This window comes from Felis catus, chromosome B2 (genome assembly GCF_018350175.1).
Source record: "Felis catus isolate Fca126 chromosome B2, F.catus_Fca126_mat1.0, whole genome shotgun sequence".
In the NCBI taxonomy this organism is placed as follows: Eukaryota; Metazoa; Chordata; class Mammalia; order Carnivora; family Felidae; genus Felis; species Felis catus.
The window spans coordinates 75571000-75584621 of NC_058372.1; the positions used below are offsets into that span (position 1 = coordinate 75571000).

Below are 13622 nucleotides of genomic sequence, written 5' to 3' on the forward strand. Positions count from 1 at the left end.
GGGAAACAAAAGTGCTACCGGAGGATGTGCACTGGAGATTGGGTCAGGCCTGGAAGGGGGCTCCCATCACTTCTGCTCCTAGAGCATTGGCTCACGTCATGTGACCATATGGGACTGCAAAGGAGTGGAAAGTGTAGCTTGTTACTTGTCCAGGAAGAAGAGGAAGTAGCTTTAGCGGTCAGCTAGCAGTCTTTGCAGCAGATGGGCGTAAGGGTGCTAAGTAGCTACTTGTTGGTACAAATTGTTTGCAAGTGACTAATTATAAGTAAACAAACAAGAACCACAGGACTGCAACTCAAGATAAACAAATGAGTCAAGCTGAATGAGCACTAGAGGATTTCCAGTAAGATAATGGCCTCAGCACTTTGGGGTAAACCTTGACATGTGCTCTAGTTTTCCTTCTTTGGCAGAAATAAAAGAGATTAAACAGATCAATATTAAAAAGTTTTCAAAGTAAATTAAAACATAAAGATAATGATCATTTAAAATGCCTCTACCAAGAAACTGTTTAAAATAATGCCACACTCAGTAATATAATTTAAGGTCAGGTGTTTTAATGTATTGGCTCTGTGTGAAGACACAAGTAGCCACTTTTCTTGGCATGGAATTCAGTGTATCACAGGCAGTGAGAGTTGCAAATTATGTATGTCCCTTTGTCCCTTTTTGCCTGGGTTTGTAAAATGATATTCTTTTCTAGAAGAAAAGTTGCTCAAAAACCAACTTAAAATTCCATCTAAATGCATCTCATTAAAAGTTCGGAAGCATTTCTTTTGTTGCATTGATCTAAATACTGGTTTGAAAGCCAATGACTAAAGAGCAGTAACTTTGTTTATTCCCAAAAAACAGGGAATGAGGCCATTGAGGGAGGGAAAATAGCTCTATGTTATAACCTAAGACATTGCAGTTACCCTGCAAACATGGGATCACTTGGGGCATTTCTCAACTTGGGAAGCATTTGGCTATTGGAGTGACTCTCACTCTTGGCTTCTTGGTACAATCACCTAGGGAACTTTAAAACATTCTGATGCTCAGGTCATACCCTAGACCAATTAATCTCAGGAAGTAGGACCCAGGCACCAGCATGTTTTAAAGCTCCCTAGGTGACTCCAATTCACAGCACAATTTGGGAAGCGCTGGTCTATTAGATAGGATTACCTGCTATATGAAAACAGCAAGTTCTAGTTAATCAGCTCAGATTTAATCATTTAAATCACATGCCAGACACCGTGCTTGGTCTTGGGGGCTAAGACATGGGTTCTGGCTTCAACTGTGTCATTGCTCTGGGAGAGAGGCTAAGCTTAGCAGGGCTGGAGGATGGGGGGGTAGGGGGCGGTGGGGAAGGGCCATAGACTGGGGGTAAAATTGGTTCAAATGTGCATCAGTGAAAGGAAGAGAAGATCATAGCAAATATCTGATAATAGTCATGCTTTGTAGCTGAAGAAACTGGAACATACATTTAGAAGGACTCATTAGAGGAAAATTTTATCTTAGGAGGGGATTAGAAGCTAGGACACCGTTCTTGTGGATAGCACACCATTACTTTTGCTTATCTACTCCAGGCTCTCCTAAGGATTTAAAAACAAATAAACAAACAAAACAAAACAAAAACCCAAAACCAACTCAAGAAGGCTTTTTATAAAATTGCTTAAAAAGAATAATACACTTCTAGATAAAATTTACATAATATAATTTGTTTAAAATACGCTGTAAAAAAAAAACCACTAACTTGTAAACGACATAGTTTTCTCTTAAATGGTTAGAATTGAAGAGCTTTTGCCAGGCAGCAGGACACAATTTTATTGTATAGGCCAATGGCAGCATTCTGATAGGGTTTTATTCTATAATATTCCAAAGATAGTAAGATACCTGATAAATGATAAGCCATGGGTTCTTTTTATTTTTATGTTTTCATTTTGTGTTTATTTCATGGGGTGGGCTACTCTATACCTTTCCCCAGGTAGGATCTGTAATTGCACTTGTTCTTGTTATTAGAGGAGTAGGTGTCTGGAAAGGGGTGGGTATTGAGCCCCAGGTCTGCTCAGGATCCCTGGGACTGTGTTTTCTTGTCTGTGAAATGGTGATAGTAAATGGTTGAAAAGCTAGAGTATTATTATTAATTATTATTAATAGAGTATTATTAACTCTAACAAATGTGAAAAGACCATACACAGGTTTTTATACTCATTAAGTGAATGCTAGTAGGTGCATGGGTAGTGGGAACGTGTTTCTTCTCTGAAGTGCATTTAGAATATCTACTTGATATTATGTGCTAGTTCCCCTTAATGAACTTTGCTCATTCCTTTCTCCATGATCTGGAAGTAGTCGTGGTAATGTCCAATAAAACTGAAATGACAGAGTTCTACAGAGTTCCTACAGTATTGATGGGGGTGAGATATCTAGGTATTAGTGAACAAAGCTAAATCAGGAAAGAATATAACAGTAATTTAGCAACAATTTTACATATCTCACAATAATTTAAAGCATAACACAATTTGTAGTACAGTTTCTAGAACATAACTGGATTCTCAAGTGTTGCCAAGACCACCATAAAATCTAAAGTTCATTCTATAATTCAATATTTTTAACAAAATCCACTTATCTTGATAATGTATAGATTAGTTAATGATAACTTTAAAAGGCAATTCTTTCTAGGTTCCGGGAATAACAGGTAAGCATAATTTGTGTATGAATTCTCTGTGATTTGACTCATAGAATAACAGACCTTTCAGTCTGATGCTGGTGTTTTAAATTTAAACATCAAGTCAGTTTACACATCTGGCCTTACTTGGTGGTTTTCTAACTTGCCAATGTTATATCTTAAATGTACGTATATTAATCATAGTTCAAAATAGCCACATCATTAAATAATAATTTTTTGAAAATATATGTTCTTAGAAATGGGACATACACCCGCTTCAGTTTTTGTTGTCAAATCACCGGCTGAGAAGGGGGTAGGGAGGAAAAGAATGCCAGATCTGCATTTCGGGCCATCAGCTAACTCCCAGAGTTGTTTCATGTGAGTCTCGATTTGGTTGCCAAAGGAAAGATGGAGACGCATGTGGCCGCACTGTCATACTCCCCTGCCAGCTGCAAACCTCATCACAGTTCCTGTGAAGTACATTTCCACAGATCAGGTTTCTGCCAGGGAAGACTTTAACAATCTCCTACTCCACTTTCAACCAACAACAATTAGTATTAGCAAATGGTTCAGGCCACTGCCTGGGATTACATATGATTTCTATTCAAAAAAAGACAAACTTTTACTCAAACCAGACCCACATGCTGAACACTTGAGCTCCCCTCTTAGATATAATAAAATTGAGACAGTTTCTATCTTTCATTTAAATAAAAAATCACTCTCACATTTGAAATCAAGTTGGCTGTCTTCCCTTGCTGGGTTAGCCATCTGGTAAGGGGGACTTTTGGAGGACTTATGTTCAGGCCAGGCGTTTAGGGGGAAAAAAATCATTATCCTTTTGTCCTTTTGTGCTTTACTCTTTTAATGTGGTCAAACTTTTTTTAAAGGTTTTCACAGCAGGGTTTTTTTCCCCCTCTTTCAGATAACACATATGGCAAATAAGTTAAAATCTTAATACATTTTACAGTCAAAATTTGCTTTTTCAGAGTTGTGGATCAGAAAAGCACAAGCCTGATTGAGGTCACTAAGGCTCATTGTAAAACAATAGAGATTCAAAGCATTCACTTACTCCATGCCTGTGGTTCTTTTAACACAGCTACATTATTTTTCAGGGTAAGGTATTTTTCAGGTAAGGTCAGTTTTTCCTTGCCGTGTGTTTCAAAGGCTTAGGATTTCCCCAAATAGATGATAATCCTAGCATGTCCAGGCATTTCACTGTTCTTCTCAGTTAGGTTCTTAAAAAACAAAAAACAAAAAACAGGTCTTGATGGCTGCTAACTATCCAGTTACTCTTCTGGTGTTTTCTGCCTGAGTAGAGTCTGATTATATCAAACAGGAAATCTGTTCAGGACAACCACCTCATAGGAACCATTGTTCCTATTACATTTCTGGACTTTAGAAAATCATAGATAATTCAAAGTTACAAGTTTCCTGGAATTGAAGGTTGCTAAAGAGCTCATTCCTGTTTTACAGATGAGGTAATTAAATATCAAATAAATAAGATGATTTTTTATAAGCCCACCCAATCCAGAGTGGAGGGGGGCCTAGAACATAAATACACCTCCTGCCTTTTATAACTTTACTCATTTTCCCACATCAAAATACAGATGCATTGCATCTTTGAATAAATTTTTTTTATGATAGTGACAATTTGCGTGCCTTTTCATAAAATGTTCATTATGAAACTGTGCAGATCTCAATTAGGAACCTAATTTGCCTCCTGCAAGTCATGAAACAAATAAATGTGGATATGAAACATAATATTTATGCCTGGTACCCTAGGGTCATGGGGAATATTTTATTTTGCTCCTTTGTTATTTCTAAAGAAAACATCCTGGTACATTTAAACATTTTCAGATTAAAATCTTAAAATCAGTCAGTTTGATACTCGTTTTCTCAAGGGGAAGGAAGGAGAAAAAAATCAGCGGTGAAGTCGATGGCACGGAAAACCTACAAAATGGCTTTTAATTAAAATGCCATTTTGGCCAGGCTGAACTAAATTTCCCGAGATCTTCTTCTTTGTATGACATAGGCCACAGGGGAGATGCTTGAGAGATTTGGAAGTGGAAAGGAAGCTATTTTGTAGCGCACACACACGTGATTGCTGATCTGCTGACTCACCTTGACATGAAGCAGTAGCTGGGTCTGTAACTGCTCTGCCTCCCCCGGTCTTCCATCAGCTTCTCTGTCTCCTGAGCCTGGCCTGTGTGTTTAGCTCTGTGACTGAGGGGTTTCTGTAGAACCTTGGATCCGTTTACTGTTGACTGTAACATGTTACCACAAGCATAGTCACATAAAATAATTTCTTGCAGTTCTATACGTTAGATGTCTGACCCTGCATCTCACTGGAATAAAGATCTTTTTAAAAATCCTGTGTTTGTTCTGATAGGGAAAAGAAGTTTGCATAATTGAATTTCACGATGGTAGTATTGTTTCTGCCAAAGCTGGGAAAAAGTAAATGGTGGGGAAATTTTTAAGTAAATCTTTTTTTCCCATTATTTTTTTCTTTAAAACCCAGGATGCAATATGAGAATATTGCAATATTATGAGATTAAACACCTGGAATATAAAAGCATTTATGTTAATAATAGGCAAATTAGTATATTATATTATATTATATATTATATTATTATATTATAATAATAATAATAGGCAAAATAGTAAATAGATAATCCTGGGAAATCAATTCGAACAAGTTGAGGTCTGGGAGTAGTTACTCTTTTTCATTAAGCAACGACATTCTTCATGAAAGAGGTAGGGTTTGAGATTCTTTTGTAATGAGGGGTGCCTGGGTAGCTCAGTCTGTTAAATGTCCAACGTCAGCTCATTTCATGATCTCATGGTTCGTGGGTTCAAGCCCTGCATCGGGCTCTGTGCTGGCAGCTCGGAGCCTGCTTTGGATTCTGTGTGTGTGTGTGTGTGTGTGTGTGTGTGTGTGTGTCTCTCTCTGCCCCTCCCCCACTCATGCTCTGTCTCTGTCTTTAAAAAATAAATAAACATTAAAAACGATTTAAGATTCTTCTCAATGAATGAAGACAAAAAATTGTTTCTGGCAGCAAGCTCTTTTTCTCTAATGTATTGCCAATCCACTAGAAACAGCTAGATTTTTTCCTGTCCCCATTTTATCTGCTCGTCTGAATGTGAGTAGAAAGCGAATGTAGTTATGCAAGTGCAGTCAAATCACGTAGGTAGTTTCGAAAATATAGTAGTGTAGGTATAGTCACAGAACTCCCATGTATAATTGGCAGAGACAAGTCTTCCGCATAGAATCTTGCAGAGAAACATTGGTACTTACTCAGAATCACCTGGAAATTTAACCGTCTGTAAAAATTTTGAAACTTGGTGGATACTCACTCTTTACACATTGGAAAAGAGCACGTCCAATTCATCTTTTTGTCTAACTTCATTCAAAACTGTTGCATTTGTTGATCAGCTGGTGTGCTGATGCAGATCCCAAAAGAACATTGCTTCCTCCGAGAACACTTATTTAACCACCCACATCCTGGCCCGCGGCCCACTGGCACACTCGCCCCCTTTGTGAATCAGGAATACAGTGTAAACTCAATCTGCTACACACACAATGGCACATTCCTGGTGCTGGGCTGTCTAGACCATTTCCTTCACACAGTGGCTCAAGGGTCTTTTTACAGAGCAATTACTGGAATGCTAAATTGAGGGTAGTGGCTTCTTCAACACATTCCTAACCCGGTTCAGACAGTGGCGTTTTAAGTGGCCTTCTTCCACAGATTAGTATGGTCATTAACGTGCCTCTTCACATTAGCTTTAAAAGTGAGTTTTCTGGCAGCTGAAGCTCTTTACCTCTCACCTGTTCTTTCCCTAGAAATGGAGAGGATGTTGTCTCTGCTCCTTGCTTTTTTGGTGGTTGTTTTTCTGGGCTGAGATATAAGTATTCAGGGAAAAATAGAATATTCAAAGCACGTGCCAGATACCTAGATACTCCAGCTCACATGTGAGTTTTGAACTAGTTTGAGGAAATCCAAGGGTTTGAAAGGATAAGTAATGTCTCTGAATTCCTGAAACTATGTCCACGGTCCCACATTTATTAGCCAGCCTAATTCATTTCCATTTGCCTCATCTTCTCATCTTAAAAAAAAAAGCTCCTGACCAATAACAATAACAAAACAGGTGTTAAGAGTGAGGCTAAAGGATCAGAACAGAGGAAATATACTCTGTACGTGTTAAATATTATGTAAGGTGCAAAATAATACATATTTCTTAGAGCTAGAAACTATGGATCACTTTATGTTTGGTTTAGGAAAGCCTATGTTCTCTTAGTTTTATAAAAATGTTGTCCTACATTTTCTTCTATTGTTTTTATTTCTTTTGCTTTGTTAACCCAGCTGTAACATATTCTTGGGCATCTCTTAAGATAGGCATTATATCCAATTGTCTCAACATCATTCATTGAATCCTCTTGTAGTTAATTTACAAGATACTTTTACCTCATTCTAATTCCCCCCTAAATACCTGGATTTGTTTCTGGTGCATTGACTTTGCCAATACCATAATGTTTTAATTATCGTAGCTTTCTATTGTGTTTTCATATTTTGTATATCAAATAAAAAACCTCTTGTCTATTCTTTTAGAGATGAGTTTTAAAATCAACTTATCATATCTGTTAAGGAATCCCATTTAGGTTCTGGTTAAGATTATGTTGAATTTATAGATGTATCTGGACCAATTGGAAATTTCATGTTATTGAATCTTCCCGTGTAAGAACATGGTCTACTTAGGTGTAGACTACATTTAGAGGAGAAACAAGAAAATAAAACACCTCCACAATGCTTGAAATTGGCCAAACTACATGTCCCTTTTGTGACTTTTTCTAGGAGAGGTCAACTTATTAAATGTATTAGTTTTTAAAAATTTTTTTTAATTTTTTTTCAACGTTTATTTATTTTTGGGACAAAGAGAGACAGAGCATGAACGGGGGAGGGGCAGAGAGAGAGGGAGACACAGAATCGGAAACAGGCTCCAGGCTCTGAGCCATCAGCCCAGAGCCTGATGCGGGGCTCGAACTCACGGACTGCGAGATTGTGACCTGGCTGAAGTTGGACGTTTAACCGACTGCGCCACCCAGGCGCCCCTTAAAATTAAAAAAAAATAAGATGATTGCTTTGGCCACTTGAGTGTATAATCTCAGTCCTTTTGTATCACAGAATACTACTTAATAACTAGTTGTGACTAGATGGGAAGAGTTAAGTGTCATTTCCAGACCTGTCAGCTTCTACCTCCAGTTTTACAACATCTCTCCTTGTGGTCAGTAGGGGGTGCTCCTGCAGCAACATGCCCTGTTTCAATGCCACTGAATCCTAACGAATTTCAAACCTTAGGAAGTATTGGTTTATAAATTATCAAGTGCAGTTCTCACACATTCTAACAGACTCACATCTGTGGGCATTTTATGTAGAAGACAAGTAATGGGAGAAGGTGAGATCTTCAAAGTGTCTTGTAATCGAAGAAGGCCTGTATTATATAAGCACAGAAGGCAGAAAGGGATTATAACAACTTGTGTTTGGGCTAACGAGTGGAGCCTCTGCTTTTAGAGGCTGTTCTTTGGAGCCCTGGTGCCAGCAGACTGCTTTGTGAGCTGTCAGTTTCCTGATCTTAGTCCTTTAAGGGCAACATTTTTTAAGTGGTGCTTTAAATAGGGGAGACCAGCTCAGGAGAGCAATGAGCTGGAGCTATGGAAGGAAATGGGTCTGGTTGCAGACAATCCTATGGGAAAATTTTTGATTCTATCTACCAGCTTTGGAACAGTTCCCCTCACTGCTGATGGTGGTGATGTTGAAACAAGCGTGTCACTCTCCACTTCCCCTACCAATGAGCCCAATGCTTCTTCCTTGTGTTCCCAAACCATTCAGAGTTTATTTCTGTTTTGCAAATATCACATTTGGTGATATTTACCTGTGTGTTTGTTTATGTCCCCTTGTCAAGCAACATGAAGGCAGGATCACACTATGTTGTCTAGCATAGTGTTTGGTATACTGTAGACAGTCAATAATTATTCCTTCAATGGATGATAGAAGGAAAGGAGGGCAAGTAGAAAAAAACAAAAAAAAAGGTGTCATGGAGTAGTAAATTAATATTAGAGGGTGGGGCACCTGGGTGGCTCAGTTGGTTGAGTGTCCAATGTCAGTCCAGGTCATGATCTCGCGGTTCGTGAGTTCAAGCCCCACGTGGGCTCTCTGCTGTCATCTTGTCAGCACAGATCCTGCTTCAGATCCTCTGTCCCCGTCTCTCTGCCCCTCCCCCACTTGCACTCTCCCAAAAATAAATGAATATTAAAAAAAAATTAGACGGTAAGTGAATTTTTAAACTGATACAGAATCTGGTAATAACAACAGTAAAAAAATTCACACAGAGCATTGCTGGGTATGATCCAATACAAATGATGGCAACAAAAAGCAATTTTGTTCTTTTTTTAAATATATTTTTAAAGTTTGTTTATTTTGAGAGAGAGAGAGAGAGAGAGAATGCAAGTGGGGCAAGGGCAGGGAGAGAGGGGGACAGAGGGTCCAAAGTGGGCTCCATGTTGACAGCAGAGAGCCCGACATGGGGCTCAGGTTCACGAACCATGAGATGATGACCAGAGCTGAAGTCAGACGCTCAACGGACTGAGCCACCCAGGTGCCCCAGAAAGCAATTTGTTTTTAATGAGGTTAGTAATAATATTTGCAATAGCAAACATGTAACATAACCATAAACCTCATTGTAAAGTGAAGAGACCCTTTGATAGTGTAGATTCCATAGTTTAATTGCATAGTGTAAAAGTGTTCTTATTTTTTAAAAAAATTTTTTTTCAACGTTTTTTATTTATTTTTGGGACAGAGAGAGACAGAGCATGAACGGGGGAGGGGCAGAGAGAGAGGGAGACACAGAATCGGAAACAGGCTCCAGGCTCCGAGCCATCAGCCCAGAGCCTGACGCGGGGCTCGAACTCACGGACCGCGAGATCGTGACCTGGCTGAAGTCGGACGCTTAACCGACTGCGCCACCCAGGCGCCCCAAAAGTGTTCTTATAATAGCAAGGTTCGGGAATGTAGAGTTTCATGTACAATTTTATTAAAATCACATATCCTACCGAAATTCAGATATCACAATGTTAACTCATAATTCCGGTTGTGACTCTTGCTTGAATGGATTTTTTTTCCACTACCTTCTCTCTCTTCCTCTCAATAATGCATCAGCTGGGGCGCCTGGGTGGCGCAGTCGGTTAAGCTTCCGACGCCCCTCCCCCGTTCATGCTCTGTCTCTCTCTGTCCCAAAAATAAATAAACGTTAAAAAAAAAAAATAATAATGCATCAGCTATCTATTAGTTGAGGAGGTTAGTTCAGGTATTTACATTCATGGGTCCTTGGGTTACCTTTTTCAATAATATTACTAACTTTTCTTATCTTCAGACAACCGCAAATGAGGGTATTTCTAGAGTCATCATTCTTCTGGATAAGTTCATTATCCAATTATCTAGTCTATATGAATTGTTCTTAGAAAACCTAAAGTTAAACTGGGTGATATAAATGCTGTTTTGAGTAGAACGACTTTTTAAGGTGTTCCCACATAAAAACTTTATGTTTAATAATTTGATAAAAACAATTGCATCATTTTTTCTGTATTATGTTGATTGCCTATATTTGCTTGAATAGACAGTTAAAACTATGAAAATCACTTGGACCAAAGGTTCGTACTGACGCTAACGTAGCATATGCAATGTAGCCAAAACCCACAGTATTTTATTTTTAACATGTTAAGTACTTTAAAAAGTGGAGAGTATGATCAACGTGATCATTGATTCTCCTAAGTACCCTTTGGGTCCATCTCACTTTGTTCATTTAGTGTTGATTAAGAAAATCACTGGGAAATTAAAGGAAGCTAACGAGGAAGCAAGCTCTGGGAGATTAAGTGATTTTCCTAAGGATTATAAATCTGAAGATAGGTCCCTTTTCTTCCTTTTGTTTTTAAACTACCAGCCCAAACGCTCACTTTACATGGGATTATATATACTTTGTGAAAATTGTCATATGTTCTTGATATATGGTATCTCATTAATTTTATGTAATGTACTATTTACATTATTATTTATTATCTATGTTATTTGGTATAATATATTCAACTCAAACACAACTATAATTGACTTTTTAGATATCTATAATGATGCAATGAACGGAAATTAGGAAGGCAAAGTGAATTTCACTTTTTAGAAAAATTTCATTGAATCAGATTTTTTTTTTCCCTTGGAAGTTGCCTTGCATAATTTCTTTATATATTTTGGATATTAACCCTTTACTGGATTTATCACTTGCAAATATCTTCTCCTGTTCAGTAGATTGCTCTTTTGTTTTATTGGTTTCCTTTGCTGCGTAAAAGCTTTTATTTTGGTGTAGCCCCAATAGTTTAATATTGCTTTTGGTTCTCTTGCCTCAGGAGACATATCTAGAAAAATGTTTCTATAGCCCATGTCAAAGAAATTACTGCCTATGTTTTCTTCTAGGAGTTTTATGGTTTCAGATCTCACGTTTCATTCAGCCTTTAATCCATTTTTAGTTTACTTTTGTGTATGGCGTTAAAAAGTAATCTAGTTTCAGATAAAAATATTATATATACATATATATGTATATATATATATATATGTATATATATATGTATATATATAATGGAATATTACTCAGCCATAAAAAATGGGATCTTGTCATTTGCAATAACACGGATAGATCTCGAGGGTACAATGCTAAGTGGAATAAGTTAACCAGAGAAAGACCAATATCAGATGATTTCACTAATATGTGGAACTCAAAAAATAGAACTGTTATTTGCCAGAGAGGAGGGGGTGGTGAGAGGGGTGAAATAGATAAAGGGGATCGAGAGTATACTTATTGTGATGGGCACTGAGTAATGTGTAGAATTGTTGAATAATTATATTTTGCACCTGAAACTAATATCACACTGTATGTTAATTATACTTCAATAAAAAAATTTCAATGCTGCAAGTATTTTTGGAGCATCTGCTCTGGAGGTACAACTTGCTCTATAGTCAGACTGCTAGGGTTCATTCTAACTGTTTCATGTAGAGTTGGGGTACCTCACATATGGGACTTAACCTCTATAAGCCTCAATCACCTTATCTGGAATATTCTTTAAGATAATTACAATCACTGCGTTTAAGGTAGCAGGAGGATTAAATGAAATAATTCATGTAAAGCAATTAGTACAGTGCTTACCACATGGTGAACTCTCAGTAAATGGTAGCTATTCTAAAAATAAAAAATAATGGTAGCTAGTCTTACCATTATGCTAGGTCCATGGGCTAACATAAAAGATGTTTAAGACACTGCCTATATTTTTGAAGAGATTATAATATTAGTTATATTTTTTTCTATTATATTAAGAACCTGGGCTCTGTGTAGTAGGTTGAAACATTACACATAATCAATATAAAAAATATTCCTACCTACAAAATGTACCTTTCATGTAGAGATATAAATTATAATTGATATGCTTGTATTTTATTTATTTTATTCCTTTTGTTGTAAAATAAAACAGGTACAGAAAAACACACAGAAAATGTATAGCTTGGAAAATTATAAGACAAACAGCTTGAAATCTCCACTCATGTTAAGAAATAGAATATTACTAGCTGTTATGATTAATTTTATGTGTTAACTTGACCAGCCACAAGATGCCCAGATTAAACATTGCTAAGAGGTGTGTCTGTGAGGATGCTTCCAGACATAGTTACATTTGAATCTATGGACTCAGTAAAGTAGATCTCCCTCTTCTATGTAGGTGGGCATCACCCAATCCACTGAAGGCTTGAATAAAACAAAAACTGGAGGAAGGAAGTATTCCCCCTTTTCTCCTGCTGAGACAGGAGCTGAGACATCTCATCTTCACCAACTCATAGACTGGGATTTACACCATTTGCTCCTCTGGTTTTCAATCCTTCTGACTGGACTGAATTATACCACCAGCTTTCCTGGGTACTCTAGCTTGCAGGAGGCAGATGGGCAAAGCTTCTCAGCCTCCATCATCACATGAGCCTGTGTATGCATATGCATATGTATATGTACATGTACATGTGTATCTATACCACCTATGCCTATATCCATAATCTATATGTCCTACCTGTTCTGTTTCTCTAGAGAACCCTGACTAATAACAGCAGCCTCTCCAGAACAACTTTCATGGAGCTATCCCAATCATAACACCCCCCTCCCTCTACAAGTAATGAGGATCCTGATATGTGTGGTAAAGACCCCCTTGCGTTTTCCTTTGGTTTTAACACTCAAGTGAGCAACTTTGAACACTATGGCACAGTCTTTCCCACTTAAAACAATTGATACATCTTCTACACCTCTTTTAATCTACAATAGTCTACAGGATTCTCAGCCATTTCTTACAATATATCTGTGAAGAACCCAGAGCATCTCACCTTTCCAGAGTCAACAATCTGAATTTTGCTGAATGCATATTCATGGTGCTGTTCAACGTGTTTCTCTGTCCTTTTGTACTCTTGCAGACTGGCAGCTGGATCCAAATACTTATTGAGACTCAGGTTCAATTCCTTTGGCAATATGATGGTTTTCATCAGGAGACACATAACGTCTGCTATTTGCTCTTTTTTAATCTTCATAGCAGTGGATGTTCAAAGCGTAGATATATTATTTTATTGGGGTTACAAAAAGGTAATATTTAATTCTATTACTTCTTTTTCATTTACTGGTTGGCATAATTTTGTAAGAAAATGCTTTCTTCATTTACTATTTGGCTACCCAATGGTACATACAGTTCATAAAGGAGTGGCAGTATAAATGTTTGATTGTTTTCTTTTATTTACTCAATTTTTAGATAATGGAGAAGTTATCTGTTATTCTCAGGAGATGACCAATTAGTTTTTGTAAATATTGTTACAAAATATAAATATGTTTGATGGGTTTTAACTGATTATCATTTTTACCCTTCTTG

At 37.5% G+C, this 13622-nt stretch overlaps 1 long non-coding RNA gene across 1 annotated transcript; it reads right to left on the reverse strand.

The window, feature by feature from the left end:
* Nucleotides 1-1718: 1718 nt before the first annotated feature.
* On the reverse strand, nt 1719-7285 carry LOC109499764. The gene is made up of 4 exons (XR_002157251.3): nt 5993-7285; nt 4760-4902; nt 3708-3873; nt 1719-3108 (listed from the first exon to the last, which is right to left on the reverse strand). It is a non-coding gene; the product is annotated as an uncharacterized LOC109499764 (long non-coding RNA).
* Nucleotides 7286-13622: the final 6337 nt, after the last annotated feature.